The sequence below is a fragment of the Terrapene carolina genome, unplaced genomic scaffold (assembly GCF_002925995.2).
Source record: "Terrapene carolina triunguis isolate 2854851 unplaced genomic scaffold, T_m_triunguis-2.0 Scaffold84, whole genome shotgun sequence".
Classification (NCBI taxonomy): Eukaryota; Metazoa; Chordata; order Testudines; family Emydidae; genus Terrapene; species Terrapene triunguis.
The window spans coordinates 29,839,730-29,859,089 of NW_020664435.1; positions in this window are offsets into that span (position 1 = coordinate 29,839,730).

Below are 19,360 nucleotides of genomic sequence, written 5' to 3' on the forward strand. Positions count from 1 at the left end.
GTAGTTTAGTGACTAATGCTATCTTCTCTTAGCTCCTCCGCACCTGAGGGTCTGACTCAAATCCCAGTCCTGCCTAATGGATGAACACTTCGTTATTATTTTGCATGACAGTTCATTTTCTGGTCTGAACTGTTTTTCAAAGAGACAAAAGAAAAAAAGATCCATTTAGTTTCCCTACACATTTTCCATATTTATACACACACACACACATTCAGTGACAATGCCCATATGATAAATTACCTTTATCATGCACATTTCATCAATTTACCTCCATTCTGCCCACTGATCTATCTATCCCTAAACTAATTCTAACACTCCCTGGAATAGTTTTACAGTGCTTTCCTTAAAGCAAAAAAGAAATCTATCTGTAACAAATTGCTTCCCTCAAATATTGATTTTCTTCATTAAAATTACAATGGCCTGGGAAGACAATATTCAATTCTGTGGATCTGTGATGGACTGAAGGTCTGTTATCTTGCAACCTTGCAGAGTTAGAAAAAGAAGAATTATACCACTGGAAAAAAAGAACTTCCTAGCTTTGAAATAGGACAGAGAAATTGCTTCTTGCTGTGAAACATCCCAAGATAGTAGTCTTTAAAAATGTGACATTTGCATTATTAAAAAAAAAACCTATTTCAGATCCTTTTTAGAAATGTAAATGTATTAAACTAGTCTTCTTTCTATAGCTGATAAAGGTGAGATGCCTGGGTTTAAATCTTCAAATTTTAGTTCCCAAAATTTGGCATCTAAATAAGGTATAATTTCACTGAACACCTACAAGTCCCACTGAATATATGCAGTGACAAAAACCTTGTCAATATAACAAAATAAAATCTTGTAACTGTATTATTTCCATCAACAAAACCATATTGCCCATTAGAAATGTTATTTATCTAAGGGGGAAAATGTCTTTTCAACAAGCCTTTGTAGTAATGTAGAAAAGACTGGAAAGAATGCTGCTAAATGTTCGTGTGCATACCACACTGTAATAGATGTTATATTTTGTATCAGAAAGAAATCCTCATTTACTATAAAAAATATTTTATAAGGAAGCCCCTTAAAAGTTAATGTGTAGTGCTCTTTTTCTCTTGGAAAGTGAAGGATGGCATAGATTCATTGCAGCTGTAAGTGACCTTAGGTTTGACCTTTCCCTGGTAAACAATCATTGGATTTGATTTAAAAGCATAAATGCCATTAGTTCTTCCTGTACCCAAATGATGCTGTCATGTGCGGCACATGCCTGCCTACAATAATTTGTTTTAAATTCAATTTCATTTTAAAACATGACAAGATAATGCTTATTATTAGCACATGTTCCATTGGGTGCTTGAATCAGTAGTATACAGCAGTTTTCCAAGGGAAATTGTAAATTGCAAAGGCTCAAGATGTCAAATCAAATGACATATTGTAATTGGAGTTAACAGTGTCATTTGTCAATTTATAAACCTGCTCCCTGTGGTATAATCCCTCTGTCTTTCAGAGTGAATAATTAGTCAAGTTTTCTGTAAAGATGGATTTGGGTCACTAATTATTCTTTATGAAAGCATTATAGCATAACTTTATATTTCAGGGAATGCAGGCCAGTGGTAGCTTGGCATTGTTAGGACACGAACAAAAACACACAACTCTAAAATTTCAGCCTTTTAGATCAATACGCAAACTACTCTCTGACACTAGAACAGTCGACTGCAAACAATATAGCCACCAAATTTAGCTCTTTTTACTGTTTATGAATTGTCTCTAAACAGAGCACAATTTTTTATGAATTTGTATATTTAAGATCATTTAATGAATACTTTGGGTGGATCAATACAGACTATGGATTTGTCATGGATTATTCTGTGCAAGCATTCATTCAGGTATTCACAAAGGAGAATGTACTTGATAATCAGAATATACAAATTTGAATTATGCAACGAGGGTGACCAGACAGTAAATGTGAAAAATCCGGATGGGGGTGGGTGGTAGTAGGAGCCTATGTAAGAAAAAGACCCAGAAATCGGGACTGTCCCTATAAAATCAGGACATCTGGTCACCCTATATGCAACTAAGCACCTAGATCAGATGACATTGGGTCTGTTCTCTGCTTCAGAAGTAATTAAGAACTGTATGTTATAATCTTATCTGATTTACACATATCCGTTCTTTTTCTAATTTCTCTTCAGAAGTGAAAGGTGGTGATAATGATGATTGTCCAATTACAATAATGAAGTGCAATTGTCTCTCTCTTATAACTCCAGGGGCATCCCATCTTGCTGGAGATAGTGAATGAGTGACATATCTGTATGCAGAAAAGCACATGACTATGTACAGTAGGTGGCTTAGAAGGCTCTCATTAGTTACAAGTTTAATTGCCCAGCTCAATTCTCATTTCTTTTTGTTGACTGCATGTTATGTTTTTTTTCTCTCTTGATCTGAATTCTTTATTCTCTTACACCTACTGTAAAAATGTGATGTTAGTGAATAGGCATATACTATAGCTGTCATGTAGTCCCTGTTATATTTAGTTTTCAGTGGTAGTCACTTCACATGAAATATGCATAATATGCTCACAAAACAACCTACAATAAGTATGAGATTCTATAGTCTATTTTAACCAGAACTAGCTGCTCTAGTTATTTTCCTATCTAAGCATTTACAATACAGTATCAGACTACGGTCAGGGGATATTTGTGGCTTTAGTCAGTATTCTTCAGTTAGGTAGATATTGGTCTATCATTGTGTTTGCATTGTTCCATGACCATCATATTGCTCCCTATATGTAGCCATCCTTAACGTAACTTCCCTTGGTGACTATTTAGTACCCCTTTCTTACCGAGGGTGTAATTTTGTTACCAGGTATGCTATGAAAGTGCTTGATCACATATTTGCCTCTCCTAAAGCTATGGAAAGGAACAGAGGCCCACATCCTCAAAGGTATTTAGTCACCTAACTCCCATGGATCTGGGCCAGAGTGGTTTTTATTAGAATGGTTCTTCGCTCTAAGGTTAGCAGGCCAAGATGTGTTGACAAAGCACCACAGCGGCACCTCAACTTCATTCTAAAATTATGTTTCCCACGATGAAAAACATTTTTTGGAGGGTGGGGGACTTGAGTGGCTTTTAGTTAATTCTAGTAGTTAGGTATGGGCCTGAATGTGTCAGAGAATCTTAGAATTTGGCTAGTTAATTCTCCCCACTCTCTTATCACTCTTGCTGTACTTGCTCTTGGTTTCTCCTTATAGTGAGGACTCATGGTATTGGTATCCTATGTTTTTCTCCCCAAAATACTAAAAATAATTTTACCCAGAATCTGAAAGTTTCCCCTGAAGAAGGTCATTTAGGCTAGGTGTATAAACTAAGATCCTGCACTCCATTAGTACCTTAGGATGCTGTAAGTGGTGTGATATTTACTTTGTATTAGCCTTAGAAAATGTGCTTGAGGAAAATAAAAGGCATGGTAAAGAAGAGAAGCTTATTTACTGAAAACATATTTTAGCATACTAGATGAGCATTGCAAAATGAGGCCAGCCTTTGAAAAACACCTTCCCAGCAATGCTGCCAAGGTGAATGAGAACACTAGGCCTCTGCCTAGTGGCTGGTTTCAGTTATACACCCAACATTTCTGAAAACTTTGTCTTATTTGTAAATCCACATTCCTCATTTTTTAAATTCTTTTTTAGTATATCTTTACTCTTACAGCTCCCCTAGGGGGCGCCAGTCAAACATTCCACAGCTCAGAACGTATTCCACAGGATAAACACCTACTGAAATTCATATATGTTTCACAGTCTCTTTATATAACTTGTATACATACAACTGGAGCACAAAGACAGGAAAAGTCATGAGAGAGATCACTTAGATACATGAAGTAAAAGAAAATCTTTAAAAATCCTATTTTATTAACGTACCTAAAATAGTCAAATGTTTCCTGGAAAGTACAAAAGTTTTGCTCAGGAGTGCAGCTATGCTCTTTTGTGCTCATTCCTGTCAGATCTCACAAACCAACTCAATACCTGAATGGGAGACCTCTCAGGAACCTTTAGTTTCTAAAGGAGACATTCTTCCTTCTGGATCCGCACTGAAGTAATGCAAGCATGTTTCTGCTAATATGTAAAGCGAAGTCCATTTGTGATCAGAAAAATCCAATGTCATTTTTTTTTTTAGAAGAATAGATGCCTTGTGTTTGTGCCGTATTCTGACTCAGTTATAGCTGCTGTCTCTCTAAATGTAGTGTATGCCTATGGTGTTCTTTGCTCTGTGCTATTAATTGTCTAGTACTGCTGTGCACTGCTACACGCCTGCAGAGTTCTACCCCAGAGGAAACAATATTTCAATGGCAAGTTAAGTGAAAAGTATATCTACAGTTTATGGTCTTTATATGCAGGGATACTGTGAGAACGGATTGTAACTCCATCCCAAGTACAGCTCCATCTCTGAATCTGAACTCACCAATATTCAGTGGGGGCAGGGAGGGGGGACTCTGATGTTCCATGCAGTGCAGGCACAACTATAATTGTGAGGTTCTCATGAATTTTGCAAAACTCTAAGAATTTAGAGGAAAGGTGCTACAGCTGTGTAAAGTAATATCTACCTACAAAGAATATTAACAAAATAATAATTACATTGTAGCAGTTCATTATCCCTTTACCAGTACATAGATACCTGCTCTCACCTGGCACCAAAACCTATATTAGGTATCTTAATGTTGTACAGATTATGAGGGTTTATAGTTCTGTAGGATCTAGGTTAGCTCAGTTTGATGCAATTGTTGGCTGTGGCATTGTTGTGTATAAAGAAATAACAAGAGAAGCTTACATCATAACCCTAAATTCAGGCAGGTTTAGCTCTGCTTTAAAACACACAACCAATATTTCTGTTTAACAAAAGGGAGGGTGCCTGACTACACACTTGGTCAATGTGAATAATGTAGGACTGTATATAACCAGGTATGATACAGTAAGTCAATTTAATGACAATTATGAGATCTACTACTGCAGTGAACAAAGGGAGCAAGAACATAATGTCATAGAAGTCAGAGATGGAAAATACTTTTCCTGGAGTCATCCATTCCAGTTTCCTGCCAATCCTAGATTGGCAATATTGGGAGGAGACTCAAGGATGAGGTGGGGGCTAAAAATATTCTAATATATCTAATTTTTACAAAATTAAGTTCTCCATTTTCAACCCCATGAGTACTAGTTATAGGCCAATGCAGTAGACAGGCATACAATTGTCTGTTTCAGTTCGCTCCTCGAATGGCTGCAACTTAGGATGAAAACTAGAGACAAACCCAGCATTAAGAGCAAGCAGTTGTCTATCATGTGCTGAACAGAGTGTGGAATATGAGGGGCCTTTAAGAGCTCTTACTAATAGGGCAATCATAAGGTACTGAAAAGAGAGAGAATAGGTTCCTTGAACAAACAGGAGAATAGTGATAGATCTTTTTACAACTGTGGCGTTCCAGGCAATTGAAAAAGCACCAGCTGCTCAAGAGGTACTTCACATCCACATCCTCCAAATCAGTAGATGGCCTGATGCCACTGAAGAAGGGGCAAATGGAGACTAATTCAACCAAGTGCTAGATGAGGAACAACTTTGATGAAAGTTCTGAAGGTGGACAAGTGAACACGTGAGAACGAGAGCCAGAACAAAAGGAAGGAAATAAAATAGAAGCCCCATTAAAGTTGTAATTAAAAATAATAAAAGCCTCATTACAGACAACCATCAAAAAATGCACATTTGGAATTTGAGCTCAGAAATGTTGATTCTCACTGATCTAAAAATTCCTATCTGTACTTATTGGGTGTGCCACAGTTCACAAATACTTGCCTCCACTCTATGCCTCCTGGCTTGTTTTTCTGTATTTCCTTTTTGCTTCAATGACATTTACAGTCTTCTAGGCATAATTTCTACAACATCTGGGCTGGTCTAAGAAATCCCACCCATTTGTGCAAACATGTAATATTTATAACATCATAAGCAAGAAAAGCAATTTGGGGAAGAGGTTCTTCAGAAAAAAAATAACTGATACTAAATTAAGATAAATGTCTCAGTTTACAACCTATGTTTAATCCTAGGCTTTGAGTAAATTCTGCCATAGTATATTCATCTGATCTTTTATTTAGGTATACACTGCATACATATATATGCAATGCATTACAGGAAAAATATTAAAGAGATTTCACAACCCGTTCTGCTTACAATACACAGTGCATTAGATTATTATATAAATACTACTTGGAAATAAACTGCTGTTTACGCTACTCAAATCAAATATATCACAATATTTGTATTACAAAAATTGAAGAAATATCTTTTGATCATTACAAAAATGTTTTGCTGGAATTTATGTAGGAGTAAGAGCACAAAGTGACTTTGGCAGCTATATTGTATGAAAGATATTTCAAATTTAGTAAAATGTATGAAAAATACTGCTTTAAGTCTTAAGCTGGCAACTATGTAGTAGGTTTAAAGTGTAATGTCTTGATGCTTTATAAGGCACTCAGCTATCATATAAAGAATTACCATTACAAAGGCAGGTGGAGGATGCTAAATATTAAAGACTGCAAATCTCATTGCTAGAGAGAAAAATTGATATTACATAATCAGAAGAAATGTATTTATGTGAACCGAGTCTCTGAAGAAATCTATTAAGTTAATTTAATGGAGAGAAAGACAGTGAAACACACCATGATTACAAAATAGTTTAGTTCTTGGTCTCACTGTGTCACTTAAAATATCCACTAAGGACTTCACTGTATTAGACACCAGTTGATGCCTGCATCATAGGGGAGGTAGTATGGTCGACCCTAGACTTCCAAGGGCATTATATTGTCCATGTACTATAGCTGTGTGCATCTTACTGGGAGTGTGTGGAGACCTCCATGGCACATAAGAAATGCAGAGGTCTCCCTTTGTAGCCATTCAACACCACACAGCCCCATCAAGAAGCTTGAACGATGCAGAGGGCCTTGCTCTGACCCACTGCACCTGCTGTAATTCAGATTATTTTGGAAAATGCCAACATGCTGTGTTAATAAGGTTTTCTTTGCTTAATTAGAGGGAGAAAACTCTAAAACTATCTAAAGCCATTTGTGTCTTCTTCCTTGGCCAACAGTTGTAATTTACCTTAGGAAAAATCTCAGGCCTGTGGAAGTCAATGGGAGTGTAGAAGGACTCGGCCGAGGCTCGGCCCTCCGCGGGGCTGTGGGGTATCCCACCGCCTCATAATAGTTTGCTGGGGCCCAGGACCTGGGTCAGGGCGGGGCAGCAAACAAACAAACAGTCAGGAGCTCAGGCTTCTGAGTGTCAGGTGCGAGGGGGAGACTGCCACCCGTGAGCGGGGTGGCAGGGGGGACGCAGGCCCATCCACTCCACTGCGTCCCAGCCCGGGGCCCTAGCAGCGGCAGAAGACTCGCTGCTGTGTCAGTGGAGATCCTGACCGCAACACACTGACATTGGTTCTGGCAGTGCTGCGGCCGGGCCAGGGTCCACTGCCCCCGGGCTACTTCTGGACTCCCCCTCGTAAGGTACCTCGTTAGGGCGCTGTCCTTGGAGGTTTCCAGCACCATCGGTTCCTCCGGGTAACTGGCGAGGGGTAGGCTTGGCGGCTCCTCAGGGTAGCTGGCAAGGGGTAGGCTCGGCGGCTCCTCGGGGTAGCTGGCAAGGGGTAGGCTCGGCTGGCCCGGCCAGTCCTCGGGTTGGCTGCAGCCTACCGGCATTTCCCAACCTGGAGCTAGGCCACAGGCATCTGGCCTCTCCAGCGGCTGGCTTTCAAGTGAGCTCTGCAGTTGAGCTTTTCTACTTCCTGTCCTGTGCCGTGACCTCTGGGGGGCGGGCGCAGGATCCACTGGCTCCACCCACGTTGGTGCTAGGGGAGGCTCATCCCTCCGTGGGGCATCCCACCGCCTCGCTACAAGGAGTTTTGCCATTTACTTCAATGATGCCAAGAATTCATCTCTTGTATTCTTCAGACTTTATAAAGATCATTCATTTATCCTAATGGCCTGAAGTTCTGATTTGAATGATACTTCAATCTATTTGTCCTCCAGTGTGGGTGCCTGGAAAAGGTTGGAAAGGAAGATGGAGATAGAGAAATTGTACCACCCACCCCCCCCCCTCCCCCCCCCCCCCCACATACACTGCCAGTGGTAAACCTCAAATAATGTTCTCCAGGGGCCTTCTCCAGGTATCTTCTAACTCATCTATTGCATACATCCTAAAGGAGATGCTTTTGTCTTTAATGATCACATTCTTTGTGGGACGGTGGGAATTAATTTGTGTGTTCTTAATTGTGAGATTGTAATTCTGTTCTTCAGGTAAAATAGAAAGAAACAAGAATACTGACAGAACAAGCTGTTTTCTCCATCTGCCTATATATTATTCTTCTTTTTTGGTGCGTCTAATTTCTCCAACACCTACCTGACCAGTGGCAAGCAACTGCTGCCTTCCAGCTACAAATCCAGCCTGCTGCTCATGGATGTAACACAGCTCCCTTGTTATGCCCTTCCCTAACTTTGGAACATGTCCTGTTCTGGTTAGTGCTTCACTTAACTTCAGCTTCCTCTATGACAGAGATCACCCAGCTGTACAAAATGAAGCAGTGCAGAACTCTTGGGCCAGTAGTGCATCAGGCTGGTCCCCTGACTAAATTACGGGAATCTGAGCGTTGTTCTCACTTGAGCTAGTTGCTAATAGTCCCAAGGAGCCAATAGTGGCACCCAGGGATTGCTGGAGTACAAGAAAACCCTAGCTATACCCCCTATGCTTTCTGCATATCCTCTTGTGGAAGATTATCTTGGCTTTAGGGACACTATGCACCAGCAGCACAACACAAAGCAAACACTTCGCAGCACAGAACTGGAGCCAATATGTGAACACTGCCCTGGAAATTGTATTATTTTATATTGCAAAATCCCACTGCTGTAATCTGACTCTGCTACTTTAGGCGAAAGTGGGTAGGCACAACTGACACAAAGCCAACCTCCACTTCTCTCTAGGCCAGAGCAGTGATAATCAGAGTCACTCCTAGCACTGCTGTGTAAATATCACAGTTTATTAAACTGGGAGTAAAAAATAAATACAGAAAATACAACCGATGAGCCCCCTTTCCCCATAACATCACAATAATTGTTTAAAAGAATTGTTTCTCTATTTCAATTTCCCAGCTGGGAGCAGGTGCAGTTTTATCACTGTTTGGTGAAAGAAGACTTCAGGCTGTGCCTTCTAAATAAACCAAACAGATAAACCCTAAAAGACTACTGTTTTGGGCACTGAAGTACCTTTTGAAATTGGATTCTGCTGGTTGTATAGAGCAATGCTTTGAAATCCCTATATATGTTAGAGAATGCCCCTGGGTAGTAGTACTTTATAACATGCATCTTGAATACTTCCCAGCTACAGTTTTTATTCAAAGTCCACCCCCCTGGATATCACCATCCACATGTTCAGTCTTTAGCTTACATGAGGCTGTGAATCTTTTATTAATATTCTTGCACTGTTTAATTCTGATGCCTCTTCGTACTGAGCAAGAGTTTTTTCCACTCAGGGCACTCTGTAGACCTTCTTGAGAAAGCTGGACTGACTAGAGTAGAGATGAATGTCTTCAGAGTTGACTGCAAAAGACAGATCTGGCCAGGAAGTAGTTGGAATTCTTTTCCCCTTGAATGAAGATTGAAACAGTTTATTGCTGATGGCATTTTGGATGATGTGAAAATAAAACAATTCACTGGTAACTGGATTAAAGGCCAAGTCTGTAACTTTTCTGCTTTATGCCACTTTTCCTGGTAAAGGTCATGGCAGCAGCATGGAGAGTTGGGAGGACAAGACCTCCTTTCTCTGCAACACATTCCAGCTCCTCCTGAGGGATTGCCCAGCATTCCCAGGCCAGCCAGGAGATTATAATCTCTCCAGCATGTCCTGGGTCAGCCTTGGGCCCTCCGCCCAGTGGGACGTGTCCAGTATAGTTACAATGGAAGCCTCCGAGGGGGCATCCTTATCAGGTGCCTGAACCACCTCAACTGGCTCCTCTCGATCTGGAGGAGTAGCGGCTCTACTCCGAGGCCCTCCTGAATAGCTGAGCTCCCCACTATCTCAAAGGGAAAGCCCAGACACCCTGTGGAGAAACCTCATTTCTGCCATTTGTACCTACGATCTCGTCCTTTCGGTCATTACCCAAAGTTCATGGCCATAGGTGAGGATGGAGATGTAGAGCGACCTGTAAATCAAGAGCTTTGTCTGAGAACTCAGCTACCACTTTGCCACCACAGATCAGCCCAGCGTCCGCATTACTGCTGCTGCCGCACCAATCCGCCGGTTGGTCTCATGCTCACCATCACTTGTGAACAAGACCCCTAAATATTTGAACTCGTCCATTAAGGGTAGCTGCTCCCCTCTCACCTGGAGAGAGCAGTCCACCTTCTTCCGGGAGAGGACCATGACCTCTGATTTGGAGGTGCTGATTCTCATCCCAGACGCTTCACACTCAGCAGCAAAACACTCGAGTGCACGTTGGAGATCGCAGTCTGAAGAAGCAAGAAGGACATCTGCAAACAACAGAGATGCCACCTCTGAGTCCCCGTACTGGATGCAGTCCACAGCTCAGCTGCACCTTGATATCTTATCCATGGAAATCATGAACAGGAGTGGAGACAAGACACTCCCTTGGTGGAGACCAATGCCCACTTTGAACAAACTCTACTTAATGCCAAGAATACAAACACCACTCTTATTCTGTGAATAGAGGGACCAGATAGCATGCAAAATCAGCACCGGCACCTCATACTCCCTCAGCACTTCCCACAAGACATCTCGGGGAAGATAGGCATATGCCTTCTTCAGGTCTACAAAACAAAGGTAGACAGGATTAGCAAATTCCCATGGCCCCTTGAGTATCTGAGAGAGAGCAAAGAGCTGATTCGTTGTTCCTTCTGAATCCGAGGTTCAACTAATGGGTGTAACCGCCTCTCCAGCACCCTGGCATAGGCCTTGATCCCCCTATAGTTGGAACACACCCTCTGGTCTCCTTTCTTAAAGACTAGGCTCACCACCCCAGGTTGCCAGTCCAGAGGTACTGCACCCGCTTCCCGCACAACATTGAAGAGGCGTGTTAACCACGACACCCCAACATTGTCCAGTGCTTTCAGCATCTCCAGGAAAAAAGTCTAACTTATTAATAGCTGTGTACAATCGTAAGGCTGGGAACGTTGGCTGTCTTGTCAATTTCAATGCTCTGGATTTTCACCAGTGGGAGGGATAGGAGACTCAGGCCCAATATCTACAATTTCAGCTTCCTGGTCAGACCTTCTAAATCAAACCAAGTTAAAATAAACCTCTGGAAAATCAGGGCTTATAAAACACGAATCCTAGCATTACCTATAGCAGCAAAGGGCAGGGCTATTATTATAGAGGTTTCAGAGTACATCTGCTCTGGAGCTGGGAATGTGTTTCCCAGCTCTGGTAGACAGACACATGCTAGTATGCTAAAAATAGCAGCATAGCCAGGGGTAGCAGCTCAGGTTAGGCACCAGAGTACAAACCAACCCAGACCCCCTGAGTACATACTGTGGGTACGTCTACACTACGAGATTAATTCGAATTTAGATAATTCGAATTTGGGAAACAGATTGTATAAATTCGATTGTGCGCGGCCACACTAAGCACATTAATTCGGTTTTTAACTACATTAATTCGGTGGTGTGCAGCCACACTACCCCATTAATTTTAACCACATTAATTCGGTGGTGTGCGGCCACACTACCCCTAATTCGAATTAACAAAATCGATTTTGGTGCTACTCCTCTCGTCGGGGTGGAGTACAGAAATCGATTTTAAGCGCCCTTTAATTCGAAGTAACTGGCTCCGTTGTGTGGACGGGTTAAGGATTAATTCGGATTAACGCAGCTAAATCCGAATTAAAGTCGTAGTGTAGACTAGGCCTGTGACAGACCCAGACCAGTGGGGTACAGGAGCCTGGTGGAGAGCAAATATACTGGTCACTGGATGAGTAGTTTTCTGTTCCCTGCGTGACCAGAGCAGGGGCTGCACTAGAGTAATCAGGAACCTGCTAGAACCAGTTAAGGCAGGCAGGCTAATTAGGACACCTGGAGCCAATTAAGAAGCTGCTAGAATCAATTAAGGCAGGCTAATCAGGGCACCTGGGTTTTAAAAGGAGCTCACTTCAGTTTGTGGTGTGAGTGTGAGGAGCTGCGAGCAAGAGGTGCAAGGAGCTGAGAGGGTGTGCTGCTAGAGGACTGAGGAGCACAAGCGTTATCAGACACCAGGAGGAAGGTCCTGTGGTGTGAATAAGGAAGGTATTTGGAGGAGGCCATGGGGAAGTAGTCCAGGGAGTTGTAGTTGTCATGCAGCTGTTATAGGAGGCACTATAGACAGCTGCAGTCCACAGGGCCCTGGGCTGGAACCCGGAGTAGAGGGTGGGCCTGGGTTCCCCCCAAACCTCCCACTTGACCTGGACTGTGGGTTCTCCCAGAGGGGAAGGTCTCTGGGCTGTTCCCCAACCCACATGGTGAATCTCTGAGGCAAGAAAATCCGCCAATAAGCGCAGGACCCACCAAGATAAAGGAGGAACTTTGTCACAATATGTACTCAGCCAGCCTGAGCCGCCCCCTGTGCTAACCCTCACTCACTACACTGCTAACTTAGGCAGAGCTCCCAGTTGCAGTGTAGACACATCCTTCGTGTATTTTACAGAGAAATATAAAACTAATCTAAGTATAATTTTCCACAGTTCAATAGAAAATGTTTACCTGTTACAAGTAGTCATAAGCAGTTACCCCTTTATAATTTCTTGTACTTACATCCTTTATTTGTAGGGAGGGGGGGAGAAGGGGAAGAATCAAAACCTAGTTACAGAAAAACCAAGCACCAAGCAAACACCACAATGTTAACATGGAATGTTAAAATATCCATATTCCAGTAAAACAGACCTCTCCCCATATGAAACAATCAAAATGCAATTACTGCTGAACAAATATTCCTTTATACATTCTGTTCTTTAATTAAATAGTGTCAGAGGATGAAATCTCTCTGCAGTCAGATGTTCTCAATCACTAGCACACAATTGTAAAAGGAGTTTAAATAATGATAGAAAATTGTAAAATAGATGCTCCTGACAAAACATAACTGTTCGAGAGAAATCCTAATTTGATATCTGTAGGTCTAGGACTAGCCCTGGGACTACTTGTAATCAATGAAGGAATGAAGTAGAGGCTATTTTAGGTACAGTAATGTCAATGACTCAGACAAGTTCTGTCTGCACCAGTAAAAAGGGTTACTGGGTGGATGGGTTGTAATGAAGATTCTGTTTGATGAATTGAGTCTCGTTTCTCATTTGCAAGTTATCTGGCCAATGTGCAAAACCAGAGTAAGATACAGTTCCTACCCCAAAGAGCTTGTAATTTAAATAGACAAGACTGACAAAAGGTTGGGTGAGGAAAATGAGGCACAGAGAGAGAAGTGGCTTGCCTAAGGTCTCATTGCATGTCAACGACAGAGCCAGGAAAAGAACTCACGTCTCCTGAGTGCAAGGCCACTGTGCCCTTCTGTGTACTTATGCAACCTTAGCTTTTTTCTTTCTTACCCACCTTTTTTCTTTGTAGGACTAAATTGATATCAACACTGAACTGCATGCAGAATCCCAGCTTTGGGCAAAGAGCTGCATCTGTTCTTTCATTTAAATTGGTTCGCTTATCCCTAATTTAACCCGTTTCATTGAGAGAAAGGGGTCAAATTCATTTCTCAGCTATGCATTAACTACTTCAGTGGGCAATGCACAGATGTGTCTGAGAACCAGAACTGCGTCCAGAATGTTTTAAGGAACCCAGAATGATTTTTCCCAGCCTCTGGCCAGTTCCACATTGCCACAGCACTGCCATGTCAGCATGGGGTATGAGTTCAGGTGAATCCTCATGATCTCAGAGGCAAGAATGCCACTACATGAACCATGACGACAACAGTATTATTGGTCTCTTCTAGTTCTTGACAATCCTAAGCTTTTTTGAACTATTATTCTTCCTTCTTATATGGTAAAGATGTGTCTATCATCTGTTATAATAGACAATTAAAACCCTTTTAATTACAATGAATGATACAGCTGCTGAGGAAACATTTATAAACAATGAGAAATTGAAATGGCCATTTTACTGGGTGTTAATTCCCCAGAAATGCCTGGTGCAGCAGCATCACAGCTGGAACGAATCGTTCTCAGTGCTTTAAAGGAAACAGTATTGGGGGGGGAAACTTTTTTTGGGCTGAACATATAATCCATTTGAACAACAACAACAACAACAACAACATCTGCCCAGATCATTTCTGATTAATAACTGTCTGGAATTAAAACCGGAGGCAAACCCTCCTTGCTAGTCATGTCTTGGATTTCAATCATTTTAATAAAAGATTGAAATCCAAGTCATGTCTTGGATTTCAATCATTTTTATTAAAATATCCTTTAAGAATATACACTTTTATTGAAATTCCACTTGTCAAGGGAGCAGTACAGAAACCATTTTCCTGTCCAAACAAATTTATTCTGGAGGTGACCTACTCACTAACAACTTGTCATTAGTCCTCTAGTTGTCATCTGGTTTTATTACAATACATTTCTGCAGTCACATTTTTATTACCACAGGGCTATATGTCAATTTACACCTGCACACAATCATAAATTCGAGATTGGGCCCAGGCTACTAGTAACCTTTAGGGACAAACTAGCTTAAAGAGTCTCTTAGAGAAACATGTCCAAACTTTCTAAGATAAAGACCGAAACACTCATTGTTAATCCTTCTTTTTTTTTTAAAAAAAGCCTGATTATTTTGCAGCAGTTCCTTTTATCATCACAATAAATTGGGAACTCTTGCCTTCTTTTCCCCAGCTCATACTTCTATGGAACATGTTCGCTCATAAACAAACCCCTTGCTGGAAATCAATCCAAATCTGTGTCTTCACACAAGCTGTTTACTTTTTGTGCGGGAGGCTTCGCTGGAACTCATGCCAACTGGAATGACCTCCCTGTATCTCTCTGCCTCTCCAGAGCTTATCAAATCTCATCTAAAAGCAGATTTCTTCTCCTTTGGTTTGCCTTTTGCTTGCTGTTATTTCAGTTTGTAACAGCATTATTTTAAAGGGGGGTAGGGCTGGCAAAGTGAAGCTGGAGTATGGGTTTGTTGGGGAGAGGGGCAAGAGGAAGCAGAAGGGATGTGCGTGCGCACATGCATTCGGTGTTCATTTCAGGTTACATTTTCGTCTGCAAATATTTTCACACCCACACCCTGCTTGGGTTCAAGAGGACTTCGCTATTGTAATTAAAAAAAAAAAACCCACCACCACAACCTAGGAGTCCTACCCAAAAGGCATGCACGCATTAAAAAAATCCTGATTTTTAAGCCAAAATGTGACCTCCTAAAGGCTCAACACTACAAGATAAAAAAAAAACTCATGGTTTTTAAGGCAGTCTTACGTGTGTGTGTGTGTGTGTGTGTGTGTGTGAGAGAGAGAGAGAACTCATGGTTTGGAATGCTGGAGATTGGTGATACTGCAATGGGTGGTTATAAAACTTGAAAAGCAGTGGAGAAAAAGCAAAGGGTGGTGAGGGAAGTCTGCCCAGAAAGACATTATGGATAAAACCATACCACCTTCCAGGTCTGGTGTTCATAGGTGCTGGAACTAGGGGTGCTGCTGCACCCCCTGACTTGAAGTGGTTTCCATCATATACAGGTTTTACAGTTTGGATCAATGGTTCTCAGCACCCCCACTGTACAAATTGTTCCAGCACCCCTGCTGGTGTTTGTAAATAGAAATGTTGCTACTCAAGATGGCATCCACAACAGGAAGAATGCATCAGAGCTGAGTTGTAATATACTGTCAACCCTCTCATTGACTACAATGAAAACTCCATTATGCCAGAATATGGCCCTTATTAAAGATTTGGAGAAGAATTAGAGAGTTGCTTAGAAGATGGTACTTTTATTCCAGCAGGAAAACATGCCAAAAATAAACAGTTTCTCTGGAAAGTAAGCAAGCACTAATTATCTGTCATGTTCTCCATATATTTTTTAAATAATTTCAAGAAAAGTCTATGTTGACCATCTTACTTAAATTTAAATACCTAAAATTTAATATGGAATCTAAAACGGACAAAAATTGAATAAAGTAGGCAAGAATAGTTTTTGAAATAAACTTCCATATATTCAGTTTAGTATTCCTTGGATTTTGGCATAGTTTGTATGTAAACTCTAGCATAAATTCCCTCTCATTACGGTATCTCATACAGGCAGCAGCCTGAGCCTCAGGCAATTTTTTTCTACATACAGAATAAGTATATAGGGATGATGTGTTTTTGCATAAATTGTTATTGCAAAACATTAGACCTATTCATCGATCAATTAAATGGTATCGAGATTAGAATACAGAGAAGGATTCAGCCTCAATAACTGTTTTTACTAAGCAAGTTTAATATGGTCTTATACAAGATAAAGATGTTAAACAAGTTCAAGATGCTATTATTCAAGATATTCCTTCTACAATATTGGTCTATTTATTTATGCAACATACCACTTAGTGCACTGAAGTTGTTAACTTTCACATTTTCTTCTATTAAAGAAAATAGTGAGCCTGTAATTTCTCTTGCCTTCAGAATGTGCAGGCTATTACATAAAAGACAACAACAAATGTTAATTAGAACACATTAATTTACACTATTGTTTTCCAATCTGTAATGGCCCAATCCTACATTCTTAATGCACCTATTTACTAAATGACTGAATTAGTCAGACACAAATTGGTCACAGTGTCTAAGTCCCCATTCCAGCATAGAGACTGTACCTTGGTGGAAGGGTGATCCAAACTCCCAAACTGCTCCAGAGCTGATGCATTTCTTACTTGAGGTGGTTACATAGATTAGCACTGTGCATAACCTGTAGATTTGAGTCCATTAAACAAAATAAGATAAATAAAATTTTAATTAAAAAGCTGATCAGGAAGTTTTTCCCCACCATAAAAAAAACCCCTTTCAATTAAAATAAAGTGTTTTTCAAGTTAGTCAAAATTTTTCTTTCAGTTCAGTGTTTTCATTAAAAATGGAAAAATCGGAAAACTGAAATAAGTTTTCAGTAACAAACAAACCATAACACTGTTTTGTATGATTTTCAGCAAAGGAATGAGAACTTATGGTTTTTGATTTTTCAGTTTTTCCACCCCAAAAAAACCCCCTGAACACTTTCTAATCCTCCCCCAGAAATTTTAATTTTAATCCAAATTTTTCACACCAACATCTCAGCTGGGTGACTAGGTCATTCTTAATCCATCTGTCCCCCACCTGAGTCCAATGCTCACCTCTACCCAGGCTCTTCCTCAGGGATTCTCCCAGTTCCAGGCTCTCTGCCCCTTGTGTTAAGCCTCTTGCCCCTACAAGTATAAGATCCTTCTCTGGGATCGGGGTCCACAGAGATCTGCCCACTGCAACTCGTCTCCAGTACAGAAGAGATCCTTTCTAGATCTGGCTTCTAGCCAGTGTCTGGGAGACCCCTGGATGAGGCCAGGCCCTTTTGGATGCCTGCTGACTGCAGCCGTCTCTAGGAGCACCTCTTACAGGCTCCCCATTCTGGTGGGTTTCCCAGAGAGCTCACCCTGTATGCTCCCTGCTCAGCTCTCTGACTCATGCCTCTTACATAAGAGCATCCATCCTGGGTCAGAGCAATGTTCCATCCAGCTCAGTATCCTATCTTCTGACAGTGGCCAGCACCAGATGCTTCAGAAGGAATAAAGCAACCAGGGCAATTGATTGAGTGATACATCCCCCATTGTCCAGTCCCAGCATCTGGCAGTCAGATTTAGAGACGCCCAGCACATAGGGTTGTGTCCCTGACCATCTTGGCAAACAGCCATTGATGGCCCCTTCCTCCATTAACTTATCTAATTCTTTTTTTGAATCCAGTTATACATTTGGTTTTGACAACATGCCCTGCAAATGAATTCCACAGGTTGTGTGAACAAGTACTTCCTTTTGTTTTAAACCAGCTGCCTATTAATTTCATTGGGTGAGCCCTAGTTCTTGTATAATGTGAAGGGGTAAATAACACTTCCTTATTCACTTTCTCCATACCAGTCATGATTTTATAGGCCTCAATCTCTCTTTTCCAAGATGACCAGTCCCAGTCTTATTAATGTCTTCTCATATAGAAGCTGTTCAATACCCTTAATCATTTGTTACCCTTCTCTGTACCTTTTCCAATTCGAATATATCTTTTTTGAGATAGGGTGATCTGAACTGTATGCAGTATTCAAGGTGTGGGCATATCATGGATTTATATAGTGGCAATATAATATTTACTGTCTTATTATCTATTCCTTTCCTAATGATTCCTAAAATTCTCTTGGCTTTTTTGACTGCCATGGCACACTGAGCAGATGTTTTCAGAGAGCTATCCCCAATGACTCCAAAATCTCGTTCTTGAGTGGTAACAGGTAATTTAGACTCCATTTTGCATGTCTAGTTGGGATTAAATTTTCCAATGCACATTACTTTTCACTTAGTATTGAATTTCATCTGCCATTTTGTTACCCCGTCGCCCCGTTTTGTGAGATCCTGTTGTAACTCTTCATAGTCAGCTATCTTGAATAGTTTTGTATCAACTTTAAAATTTGCCACCTCGCTGTTCACCCCCTTTTTCAGATCATTCATGAATGTGTTGAACAGGGCTGGTCCAAGACAGATTCCTGGGAGACACCACTATTCACCTCTTTGCTAAATTCTGACTCAGTTATAGCTGCTGTCTCTCTAAATATAGCCTATATCAGGGGTCGGCAACCTTTCAGAAGCGGTGTGCCGAGTCTTCATTTATTCACTCTAATTTAAAGTTTCGTGTGCCAGTAATAGAGACCTTCTAAAAACGTTAAAATGTATCTGTCTATCTTATATAACTAAACTATTGTCATATGTAAAGTAAACAAGGTTTTCAAAATGTTTAAGAAGCTTCAATTAAAATTAAAATGCTGATCTTATGCCGCCAGCCCGCGGCCGGCCTGGGGTTCCGTTCACCTAGGCCAGTAGCGGGCGCTGAGTGGGACCGGCGCCCGGGACCCCGGCTGGCAAGGGGCCAGCAGCCAGCACCCCAGACTGGCAGCGGGCTGAACGGGGCCAGCGGCCGGGACCCCATACCAGCAGTGGGCTGAGTGGCTCAGCCTGCTGCGGCTCAGCCCGCTGCCGGTCTGGGGTCCCGGCCCTGCCCACATAGAGTGGGTACCTACCGTCTCTCTGGTTTTAGCCCATTTTCTTCCTCTCTCTCTGCACTGAGCTGAGGGTGGGAGTGCACTGAGCACAGGACTGGGGGTGAAGGAGCAGGCTGGGGGTTGGGGTGTAGGGTCTG